Below are 12,294 nucleotides of genomic sequence, written 5' to 3' on the forward strand. Positions count from 1 at the left end.
CAAGGGAAGGCCCAACAGCAAGTGACTGACGGCTGGCTCTGGCTGGAGAGGGCCGCCACCCGGGAGATGGATTCAGACGCTTTTAGCCCCACAGTGGAAGGGGAGAAGGAGGGAGACATGGGGGCGAGAGGAGGAGAGGGAGGAGGGGGAGGTGGGGGGGGGGTGACTTCAGGGGGGAGGGGGTTACTCCAGCTCGCGAGAGTTGGTTCCGAGGAGGCAGCTCTGAGATTCGGGCTCCTGCTCCCGAGTCCCCACCTCCCGGGGAGGCGGAGCGAGGGAGGGGGAGAGAGAGAGAGAGAGAGAGAGAGAAAGAGAGGGAGGAGGGGGGAGCCAGGGAGGAAGTGAGCCGACTGGCAGGCGAGCAGGCACACGCACACTCACACTCACACACAAGCACACCAGCACCCGCACACACGCACGCACACACAGGCGGCTGCAGTCTGAGGGGAGGCAGGAGCCGGCAGCAGCCGAGCAAGCCTCCGAGGGAGCAGCAGCAGGAGGAGAAGGAAGAAGGAAGAAGGAGGAGGAGGAGGAGGAGGAGGTGAGTCCTGCAGAGATGCCCACCTCGCCCAGTCCTCCGGCCCCTCTGTTCCCCACCCCCCTCTCCCGGCACAGCTGCCTCTCTCGTGCCCCCTTACTAGTCCCAACTCTGCTCAGAGCAAGAAGCAGCAGATTTTCTTTGTTTTTTGTTTTTTTTTGGAGGGGGGGGGCGCCCAGAGAGAGCCTAGCTCATCCCTGCCAAGCTGTAGCTGCAGCTAGGGCCACGGTCCTTCCAGATCCCTGGGGCTGATATTGTTCCTGCCTGTCTGGAGAGGTAACCTGAAGGGTAAGGGAGGTATCTTTGTCCTTCTCTAATGCTTCTTTTGCCTCCCTTCCTCCCCCCTCCATCCTCCCTCTTCCCCGCAAGTCCCTAACATAAACAATTTTCTGTCCCCCACTGGAGTATCTCTTTCCTTCTAACCTCCCCGGTTCCCTCCCCCCCCCCCCCCCCCGCTGTTTGTTTGTTTTAATGGAGGGGATGGATGCTAGGGATAGCTCCCAGTTGTGGGGGCTGCTTGATATGATTTCTAAAAACTGATGCGTCAGATTGCTAAACATTTCACTGATAGAGACCCACAGTAAAAAATCCTCGGACTCCCAAAAGCAGCAGATGTGTCAAAGTCTAGCTTACAAATTCACCCCTTGATCCTGGAACCCTTTATCTTTTCTTTTTTAATAGCACTTTTCAGCCCCTTTCTCCCCTTTTCTTACCCTTAGTAAAGGGGAGACATGGAAGCATTTGGTTGGGTCAGGAGAGGGAAAAAGCTTGGACCCGAGTGTAGGGACCGTGTCATCTTTTAAAAGTTGCCAGATTGATGTCTACAGGACAAACTGTATTCTAAAAGCCAGGTGCTCTTCAGGTTAGCCATGTTAAACTCTGATTTAGAATGTTTTTTTATGAATTCTGTGTCTTAGAGCATTTAAAACAAAATAAAAGATTTGGGTGGGGAGACTGGATTGTATAAAAGTATGATGCTATTGTTTACTTTATTACAAACACGCATAAAACAAATCTTTACCTGCTTCTTATTTTATGATAAGTTGTTGACAGGAACAAATGATTTGAAAATGGCTCGGGTATATCACTTTTCCATGTCTGATTCATGGGGTTTTTTTCCTTCTAAACTTTAAAGTTACTGAGAGATTTCTAGTGTTGTCTTTTTCTGTGCTCTAACACGTCAGGTCACTCTACTTGAAACTTGTCTTTTTTGAAATTCCTCGTTTTATTAGCCAGCTGCAGTTTTTTGAATGTTCTTTGTTTAAAAACTGTACATGACACTGGAAACCCCTTTGTGTTTGGCTAGCCATTCTCTTTGTGTACCTCAGGATATGTACAACAATTAAGCTTATTATACCTCCTTAAAGCCAGCTTTTCACCTTTCAGTAGCTATAGCTTCTCATGTGAATTCAGAGTATAACGTTTGCCTAAAACAAATCTACCCTTGGGTTGGCATCTAATTGGATCTAAATGAATCTAATTCCATTTAAAAGGTGGATAAAATTATGTTACTGTTACTCATTTAGTATAGAAATAACTGATAAAACTTTTAATTTAATTAAGCATGAATTTATGCTCTCCTGGTCAGGGGTTAAGATGGCTGATGGTAGTTTTCAAATTGGTTAATATGGGTCCAAGATTTTTTTTTAAAAAAAGGACATTTTTGTAATGCTTTAAAGTTTGTCAAAGCACTTCACAAACATCTCATCTGATTCTCTCAATGATCCTCTAAAGTTAGTAGTAGAAGTATTAGTATCCTATTTTACAGTTCAAGAAACTGAGGCTTAGAGACCGTAGTTGACTTTCCCATGGTCAAAAAAGTATCTGATGTAGATTTAGAACAGAGGTCTTCCTGACTCCAAGTTCAACACTATGTTCACTACACTAGATTGTCCCTCAAGAAACCAGAGGGATATAGTTTTATGCATTGATTTATCTGAATTTTTGAAAGCTGCCCTGTTATCGGAGAATGAAAACCATGGGCTTAATAAAATTATACTAAACATAGGATATTTAAGTCTTTTCTTGCTTTTTGTACCTGACAGAAGAGTTAGAGTTTAGTAGTAACCTTAGCACGGACTTATTTGATTACTCCTCCGCCTCCCCTGCCCCCCAGTAGAATGTCTGTTTGTTTTTGTCTTTGGATCCCCCTGCCTAGCCTGGTGCCTTGTATATAGCAGATACATAAAAAATGTTTGTTGAATTGACTTGACCCAGGCCTAATCACTAAAATGCTAAGCCTCAGTTTTCATATCTGTAAAATGAGAAAGCACTGCCAACCTCACAGGAATATTGCCAAGGTCAAATGAGATACTGTACAGCAAAGTGATAGACAATATAAATGGAAGCTGTTCATTGCATAGGTAATTTTTGTTGTTAAGACAAATAAAAACTCAGGTGACTGGGAGTATTTGTGCAAGCATAGGGTTTCTGTCCATGCCAGTTTTTTTATGCTGAAAGGTTACTTTTGAGAAAGGAGGTAGGTTTCAAGTTCTCAGCACAAAAGAGAAATTGTGCTTTTCAGAAAACTATGTTTTTTAAAACTATTGACTAGGTTCTGATATTTGTCTTAGGTAAAGTGTTTCAGCATAAAGAGTAATGCAAAACCAAACCCTGAAATTGCTCTCTATTTTAGAAGAGTCTTTTGCTTACTGAGATGACAAGGTATAAATCAGGCAAACAATATTGTAATTGTGATTGTGATCATATTAAAATGAGCGGGAAGGACCAGTTATGTTTTGGTTAGAGTTAACATCTTCAGAAACTGTTACTGTACTGCTGTTTTAAATAGGCTGAATTTTGTGAATGGATAGCAAAGCTAGCTTTTAAGGCCTTAAATACAACATAACGTAGTTGCAATGACAGTGTTGCCATTACTTCAAGAATGTAATACCGAATCATTACTTTGTTTTATTTTCTCTTTTTTTCTAAGTAAAAAAAATTTGAACATGGGATTCATGGTACTTGCTTTAGCCTTTGTAGAACCTAAAATCAGTCTCCATAGGAAGAGAGTTTTTAATTGACCAAATGAAATTGTTTCAGGCTAGTCAGATGATAACAAATGAAATGGATGGTCATATTCACAATGATTAATCTTATGTCTGTAGTTTCAGGGAGTTAGTTTGTGCCGGCATTGCTCTAACTAAATTTAGGAACAAAAGGATTAATTTTCCAGGAAGAAGCTTGAAGCAATGAAAGGCCAGATAAGTAACTAATCTTTCAGGTACCTTTAGATGCTAATTCATTTTGGACTTTGCTCTTTGTGGTACAGATAAATAGAATCGTTCCTACTTGTGAGAACCCCTACTGACAGCTGCCAATTTGGATTTAAAACAAGAAATTAGACTTGTTTGGGTATTAACTCTCCTATATCTAATGAAAGTCTTGATTCATTCGTTATTTTGGCTTGCAATTTGTCAGACTATTGAATCTTCAGAATTTTTTAGTTGAACTCTGAAGTTAGAATATTCTTAATAGGTGTATATCAGTGCTTCTGGTTCTTATTTAAACAAATAGATGAATTTTTAAAAAAAGAACTCAAATAGGTTTTCGAATAGTTTCAGAAATGAACTAGTATAAAGGGAAAGGAGTGGGTTTGTATTTCATATCTGGTAACTTTTCTAAATCCTTTCAGACTAGAATAAAAAGTATTCTTTTTTATTTTAATGTTACTTCTAAAGCTTTTAGGATAGTAGATTTTTGTTGTTATTTGTAGTATTGGAATAATACATTGCACCATTGTGATTGGGAGTGGGTGGGTAGGGAACTAATTGTGATTTTTTTCTTCTGAACTAGGAATCAAGAAAACTTCTGTTCAAATCGCATTGTTTTTGATGTGACTACTAGTCAAGTAACTTAAGCTCTCTGAGACAAAGTTTACACAAAATGGGGATAATACCTTTAGTACCTATCTCACTGAGTTGCTGTGAGAAATAGATAATGTTTGCAAATCATTATGTAAATATCAGTTATTTTTATAATAGTAGTTAACTATGTTCTTTCAGTGATGAATTGAAGTAATCCAAAGTCATAGGTAGATGAATCTATTGTTCCTAAGAGCTTAGGGAGTCACAGATCTGCATTGGAAGGTCTTCTAAAAAGTGTCTCCACCAGGAAACTTCCAAATGTTAATAATATTTATAAGTAAGTAGATGCTGGAAAACTTTGCCATTATCTATCATCTCTAGGAATGGGACAAGAGATTCTGTCATCAGTCAGATACTGTGTTTCCATCATTGTTTTTGGCTAATACAAATAAATATAGTGATATCTTAAAAGTCTTCTTGGAAACAGGCTCATTACAAAATCAGCTTGAGAGTGAAGACTTTGAGGGAAGTCCTAGTCTGTTCTGCCTTGGGTATGTTATGGCATAGATTGAGAAGATAAAGAATAACTCTGTCTTAGGTAGAGGCTTATACCCATTGAGACAATATCAAGTCTCTACCCTAGTGCATGGGTTAAGGCTTCCAATGACCTGATCCCCAGGGAGTGGGGAAGACTTGTTTGACTTTCTTACTGCAGGGAGAGGGCTGATTTGCTACGTTGCCTGGAAGGGAGATGTGGGAAGAGAAGGGAAGAAATCTGTGTACTGGGATATAGATCCCTATACTTCTATCATCATTTCTACTAGTAGCAATGAAATATCTCTCAAAGTGTGCCATTAGATTGCATCCCATTGTTAGTGGAGGTGTTAAGACTCAGTGTGGGTCTTTAGAGAGTTTGTAGCCTAGTTGAAAAATCATGGAGATGAAAAGGATTTCAGCAGTGAGATTAACCTCCTACTTCTTTCTGTAACATCTCAGTAGATTCAGGGGGTTTGTTTAGATGACCTCTGGGGGGTATCTTCTAATTTGGAGACAATTACTGCTAGGTGTCACAGTGGATAGAGAGCCCTGGACCTGGAGTCAGAAAGACTCGTGTTCAGATGGCACCTCTCAGATGCTTGCTATCTGTGTGATCTTGGGCAAGTAATATAACCTCTATAAGCCTCAGTTTGCTCATTTCTGAAATGGGGATAACAATAGCATTTTCCTCTCAGGATTGTTGTGAGGATAAAATGAGGTAAGATTTGTAAAGTACTTAGCACAGTGACTTGTACACTGTGTTTAAGAGGTACTCATTAAAAAAATTCTTATATCTGGAAGCACCTTCAGGGTTTAGACCTGACTTTATTTGTGTGAAAATTGTTTTGTGGGATGGCTAGGTGGCACAGTGAATAGAGCACTGGCCCTGGAGTCAGAAGGTCCTCAGTTCAAATCTGACCTCAGACACTAAACACTAGCCATGTGACCTTGGGCAAGTCACTTAACCCCAATTGCCCTGCCTTCCCCCCTCCAAAAAGTAAAAAAATAAAGAAAAGTGTTTTGTAATTGTGTTCATATAGTTCCTGGGTTTGTTTTGGCAGGTAGAGTTCCAAATATTTTCTAATGTCTACAGTAACTTTAAATGGAATTTCTCTTTCTATTTCCTGCTATTGGGCTTCGTTAGAAATATTTAGGAGTGCTGAGGATTTGTGTGGGTTTATTTTATATCCTTCAACTTTGCTAAATTTATTTATTATCTCAAGTAGTTTTTTTACTTGATTTTCTAGGATTCTCTAAGTATATCATCATATCATCAGCAAAGAGTAATAACTTAGTCTCTTCTTTGCCTAATCTGATTCCTTTGATTACTTTTTCTTCTCTTATTGCTACAGCTAACATTTCTAGTACCAAATTGAATAACAGGGGTGACAGTGGACATCCTTGTCCACCCCCATCTTATTGGGAATGCTTCTAGTTTATCCCCTTTACATATAATACTTGCTGATGGTAGATAGATGCTACTTATTATTTTAAGGAAGGCTCCATTTATTCCTATGCTTTCTAGCAACTTCAGGGTTGATCTAACCTAGGTGCTCTTAACCTGAACTTTGGCAGTCTGGTCCATGACAAAAATGTTAGGAACCCCTGGGCTAGATTTTAAAGCAACTTCACCTTATTTTATAGATGAAACTGAGGCCCCTAAAAGTTGTGACTTGTCCACTTGTCCCACAACTCGTTAGTGTCAGGTTCTTGCTTCCCAAACCAGGATTCTTTCTACTCTTCTTTCATTAATATGATTATCCTGCAGGTTCAAATGTGTGTGATTGGCACGCTGCTTTGTTCTTTCCCTCCTCTTCTCCAATATTCTCCCTCCCCATATAGAGATAGCCTATTTTGAACTCTTAGAATAGCTTCATGTCTCTCTGTTTAACTATAAGCTTCTGGAAAGGTGAGGAGGTCTTATTTATCTCCTGTTTTCCTTTCTTCCTAGAATGGTGCTTTGAACATAATAGAACCCCAGTAAATGTTTGTAAAATGAAATCGACTCTCTATCCTAAATTAATCTTCACAACAACCCTGTGGGTCAGGTGGCAGAATACCCAATTTACAGAAGAAATGGAGACATAGAGAGACTTGCTCATGATCATGTAAAGTAGTCCCAGGTCTGAGACTTAAAACTCCCATTTAATGATTTCTATTCAAGTATATTTTCCATCAGAGAGGAATATGATACATTAGAAAGAGCACTGGATTGGGAGTCAGAGGACCTGGGTTCAAATCCTACTTTGGTTATTTATTACATGTGTAACCTTAGGCAAATCATTTCATTTCTTTGAACTTTGGTTTCCTTAATTGTAAAGTGAGGGGGACTGAATAAAACAGACTTTAAAGTCCCAGCTTTAAGTCTATGATCCATTTCTCTTCTTCAACATATATTTTGAACTCTTTTCTTTCCTACTTGGTTAGGATTCTTGTGAGCCATTCAGGTAGCTTCTTGTGACCATTAGCAAGCATTTGGGAGATAATGAGACAGTCGAGAAGCCTTTCCCAATCCCCCTTAATGCTAGTACCTTCCTTCTAAGATTAGCTCATATTTATCCTGTATATAACTTGTATGTACATAGTGGTTTGCCTATTGTCTTCTCCATTAGACTGTGATCTCATTTTTTTCCTGTCTTTGTATCCCCAGCACTTAGAATAGTGCCTGACATCCAGTAGGTGTTTAATAAATGTTTGTTGACCTGAATGAGCATTTATTATGTTTCTTATGCTGAAGAAGGTCTAGATACAGCTCTATATTTCTTATCTTGCTTAATTAAGTTCAGTAAACATTTATTTATTTTTAGTTTCAACATTCACTTTTATAAGATTTTGAGTTCTAAATTTCCCCCCTCCCCAAGACAGCATGCAATCTTATATAGACTATATATATATGATCATATTAAACATTTCCACATTAGTCATGTTGTGAAAGAAAAATCAGAACAAAAGGGAAAAACCATAAGACAGAAAAAACATAAAAAGTAACAAAAAAAGGGAAAATAGTATGCTTCAATCTTCATTCAGACCCCATACTTCTTTCTCTGAATGTGTATAAGCATTTTCCTTCATGAGTCTTTTGGAATTGTCTTAGATCATTGCATTGCTCAGAAGACCTAAGTCTTTTGGAATTGGCTTAGATCATTGCATTGCTCAGAGGAGCTGTCTTAACAAAGTTGATCATTACACAATATGGCTGTTTCTCTGTACGGTGTTCTCCTGGTTCTGCTTACTTCTCAGCAAGCATTTATTAAATGCCTACAGTATGAAGTGAACTATGCTTGACTCTAGATATAAAAAGACAAAAGAATCAAAGTCTCTGTTTGCAAGGATCTTACAAAGCAATATACAGTAATTTCAAGAGGGAGATAGGTAACACCTAGGATGGAGGTGGGATGGGGAGGAAATCAGTAAAACCATCTGGAGGAGGCACCAGGAATCATGCTTTGAAGGAAGCTAGAGAGTCTGAGGTAGAGATGAAGAGGAAGAGCACTCCAGACTAGGGGGATTATTTGTGCAAAGACAGGAATGTAGGATTTGGAATATCATGGACAGACAAATGTGACTAGAATAAAGAGTAAATTAAGGGAAGTAATATGAAATAAGACTAGAATGGTGTGTGGTAGCAAGATTATGAAAGGCAATAGGTGGAGCAATGGATAGAGCACTTGGCTTGGAATCAGGAAGACTTAATCTATATGAATTCAAATGCAGCCTCACTTACTAGCTGTGTGACCCTGGGCAAGTCACTTAACCTTGTTTGCTTTAGCTCCTCATCTGTAAAATGAGTTGGAGAACTCGGAAATGGCAAACCATTCCAGTGTCTTTGCCAAGAAAACTCCCCAAAATAGGTTCATGAAGATTTGGATACAACTGAACAGCATCTGGGTTATTAAGGCTCAAATTCTAAAAACATCTTTTTAAGGTGCAAATTTTATCCTCCTAATAGAGATGGAGAAACTGAAGAGGTGTGAAGTAGCCCAGGTTTCAAGAGACAAGTTAGTGGGAGAGCATGAATTATGATATAGTTTTTTTCTTTTTAAAAGCTAATATTCTAGTATAGAGGATGACAAATAACTATAATATAAACTAGAGGATAAGTATCTAGAAGAGGCAAGATGATATGAAAGATTTGAGATATTAGGGGGAATTAAAGGAAGTTTCATATAGTCATAGGAAAGCAGAACTTAGGTCTCCTGACTATTTCAGCATGTTGATTCAGTCTTTTAAAAGGTTCTATGGGGGTAGTTAGGTAGTTCAGTGGATAGATCAATCTCCCTGGAATCAGGGGGACCTAAGTTTAAATTTGACCTCAAAAACTAGCTGTGTGACTCTGGATGAGTCACTTAACTCCAGTTGCCTCCAAAAATAAAAAGACTCCGTGGTCTTGAACAAGTTACTTAACTTTCCTCAGTTTCCCCATCTATAAAATGAGGTCCCTTCCAGCTCTATATTATATATTATAGATAATCCTATGTATTCTACTGAAGTCTTCCCTGATTTCTCACCCTGCTTCCTGCACATAACACTTTGTATTGTGATTCTCAAAGGCTTCCTCAGGATGATGATGTGTAACATGGCTATCTGGATTGGTCTTTTATTCTGCTACTCCACTCTCAGTTTCTGGAGGAATTCTATATCTCTTCCAGCAGCAAGCACAGTATGCTCTTAAAATGTCTCACATTATAGTCCTATGTTTCTTGATTGATCAGTTTGTTGACTGATTTTACAATCCTTTTATCTTGTAGAGCAGGGTTCAGAAACATCTCCAATTTTGTGCCATAAGGTAGTAAAAGGCAGAAAATAAAGGTGTATTAGCAAGAGGTGCTACCATCAAAAATTACCTTTGGTTCCTTGGCACCAATCACATTGGCCATCTTGTACTTCCTAGACAGTATTAAGATCAAAATTCCTGGGTTAATTTTTTAATTCCCTGATCACGCTGACTTAGCTTAACCCAAACTTCAGAGGAAGATATTTCTATAATCTTAATTCCTGTAAGGATGAAAAGGTCCATAGAAGTACTACACTTATGAAGCACTATACAAAATTAATTGGCTATACACGGTCCTTGCCTTCCAGCAACCTACATGCAAAAGTGGATATTATTACTCATATGTTCTATCTCTAATGAGATCTAGTAGAGGAGGATCAGATAAATATCATTAATAGTACAAATTTATTAATAGGTATAGGTTCTCTGAATTTGTGAGGCTGAGGATTGGGAGTTGGGATTTGGTAATAGTAAAGGTATTTGACCCAGAAGTGGTTAGATTACATATGAAAAAAATCTCTCTTAATACCTGTGATTTAGAGGAATGGCAGATAGGCTTGTGGATCTGTTTGTTGTCTGTCTCTTTTAACTTGTTAAGCTCTAAAAAAAGACTATTGTTCTCAACTTGAATAAAAAAATAAAGATGAGGGAAAAAAAGAGGAAGGTATTAAAAATGGAAAGTGAGCAAAGATTTGTTGAGATGCTTTATAGTAATATTTTTTTAAGGAAACAGAGTTTTATGCTTCTTGTTCATCCTTTGTTCTTGAAGAGGACCAGTGACATCTGGAAGGTGATGTCTTGACTTGCAAATGAATTGGATTTAAGTGAGGCAGAGCTGTGCTCTGTGTATCAGCCTCACTCTCTCCTCAGAGACATCTGAGTCCAGTGGTGAGATGTAAGAGAACTGGCGATGGCCCAGCTTTATGCTTCAGAACTGATAAGAAGCGGTAAAGTAGTAGTATTACTTCCTATAAGGTTGTGATCTCTCAAAGCTTCACAAGGAGGTTGTGTTATGGTGAGTCATTTTTGTGAGCCACTTGTGAAATGTTTGTCTCTTGTAACATTTTGGCTTTTTTTTTTTTGGTGGGGGGAAGGCAGGGCAATTGGGGTTAAGTGACTTGCCCAAGGTCACATGGCTAGCAAGTTTTAAGTGTCTGAGACCAGATTTGAACTCAGGTCCCCCTGACTCCAGGGCCGGTGCTCTATTCACCGCACCACCTAGCTGCCCCTATTCTGTTGTTTAAGATTTTCTTTTTAAAAGCAAGCTGACTAAAATTGTACTGTAAGGGGCGGCCAGGTAGCACAGCGAGTAAGAGCACCGGCCCCAGTGTCGGGATGACCTGGGATCGAATTCGGGCTCAGATGCTTAGCACCCACCCAGAATCACCTGGCCGTGTAACCTTGAGCAAAGTTACTTAACCCCAATTGCTTAAAAAAAAAATGGTACTGTAAGATAAGAATCATAGAACTATTATCCTCTTTATCCTTGTGTTTGTTTGTAGACCACAGTCCCCTTGTTGGGGCTCCATGCTACCACTTAGAAACCTCAGAAACCCCCCTCTCTCCACTACCACTTACTAACTTCTTTCCAACTTGCTGACAATACTATTCCCCTATAATTTTTTTTTCCTTTTTAGTCATAACCCATGATTGCATGGACATATATTCCTTAGCCAGAGATGGGACAGACTTTTTTTCTCTTGTGAGTTTGGAAAGAATTCCAAGTACATCATCGATCCTATTGGTGTTCTTAATAATTGGTACAGCCAGAAAGAGTTGGTGAATCTAAGAATAGGATGAGGCCTTAAAGACCCTTTTTTCAATCCCCTTTTTTCTGGACACTCTCTTACCCAAACTTCGTTGTCTCCAAAATGCTCTGCTTGCTTAAATGTCTGTTGAATCAAATCAAATTGAATTTTTATAGACCAGGAAACTGAGGCTCAGAAGGGTTGTGAACTTCCCTTAAGCAAATTATTTTGTATCTGTTTCCTTCATTTTTTAATATGTTTGTCCCTTCCACAGCTAAAATTCTATGGCTTTATTAGGTAACATTTTAATAGTTCTTGAAAGCTTTGGTGGAAGCTGATATTTGGTACTTTTACTATGGGATAGAAATCCCTTAGCTTGAGGGCGGATACTGACATGATAAATTGCCTCTTACTTTCATCTTTGTGGAGGAAATACAGATTGCAAGAATAAAAGAACACACAAATCTTCCTTTAACTTTTTTCTGCATGTAATGTCTTTGAACTTTCTTTGCCCAGCTTTATCAATACTTCTCTTCAATCCTTCTCCCATATCTTCCTTTTGTTCTATTCCCACTGCTACTGTTGTGGTTCAGGACCCTCATTATCATTACCCTAGACTCTCATTGTCTTATTAGCTCTTCCCTCTGCATCACCTTTCCAGACCAGCCTTCACACAACTTCCAGTCTTCTTTTGACGCATTGGTTTGATCATATTGTCCACTCAGTCAAAAATTTCCATTGCTTCATGTTGTCTTCTAGATGAAATATAAGCTCCTTAGCCTGACATTCAAGGTTCTGACCTATTTTTCCAGACTTAACTTAAACTGCTCCCCTTCATGCACTCCCCTTTCCAATTATTTGTTTTCCTCATATTTTCCTCTCCTGCCTTTG

The 12,294-nt window shown here is 39.1% G+C and overlaps 1 protein-coding gene across 2 annotated transcripts in view; it reads left to right on the forward strand.

Annotated features, from left to right (window-relative positions):
• Positions 1 to 401: 401 nt before the first annotated feature.
• The window catches only part of LOC138175807 (serine/threonine-protein kinase 38-like), a 122,514-nt gene continuing 110,621 nt past the window's right edge, over positions 402 to 12,294 (forward strand). Inside the window, exon 1 of one of the 2 annotated variants that reach the window (XM_069106303.1) lies at positions 402 to 541. The gene's annotated coding sequence lies outside the window, so the exon portion shown is untranslated. Of the gene's footprint in view, positions 542 to 597; positions 827 to 12,294 lie in introns of those variants that run through there. The other variant, XM_069106304.1, reaches the window with a different exon arrangement.

The sequence above is a fragment of the Petaurus breviceps genome, unplaced genomic scaffold, assembly GCF_028583685.1.
Source record: "Petaurus breviceps papuanus isolate PSGF00001 unplaced genomic scaffold, PetGlider_PUasm1.0 79, whole genome shotgun sequence".
NCBI lineage: Eukaryota > Metazoa > Chordata > Mammalia > Diprotodontia > Petauridae > Petaurus > Petaurus breviceps.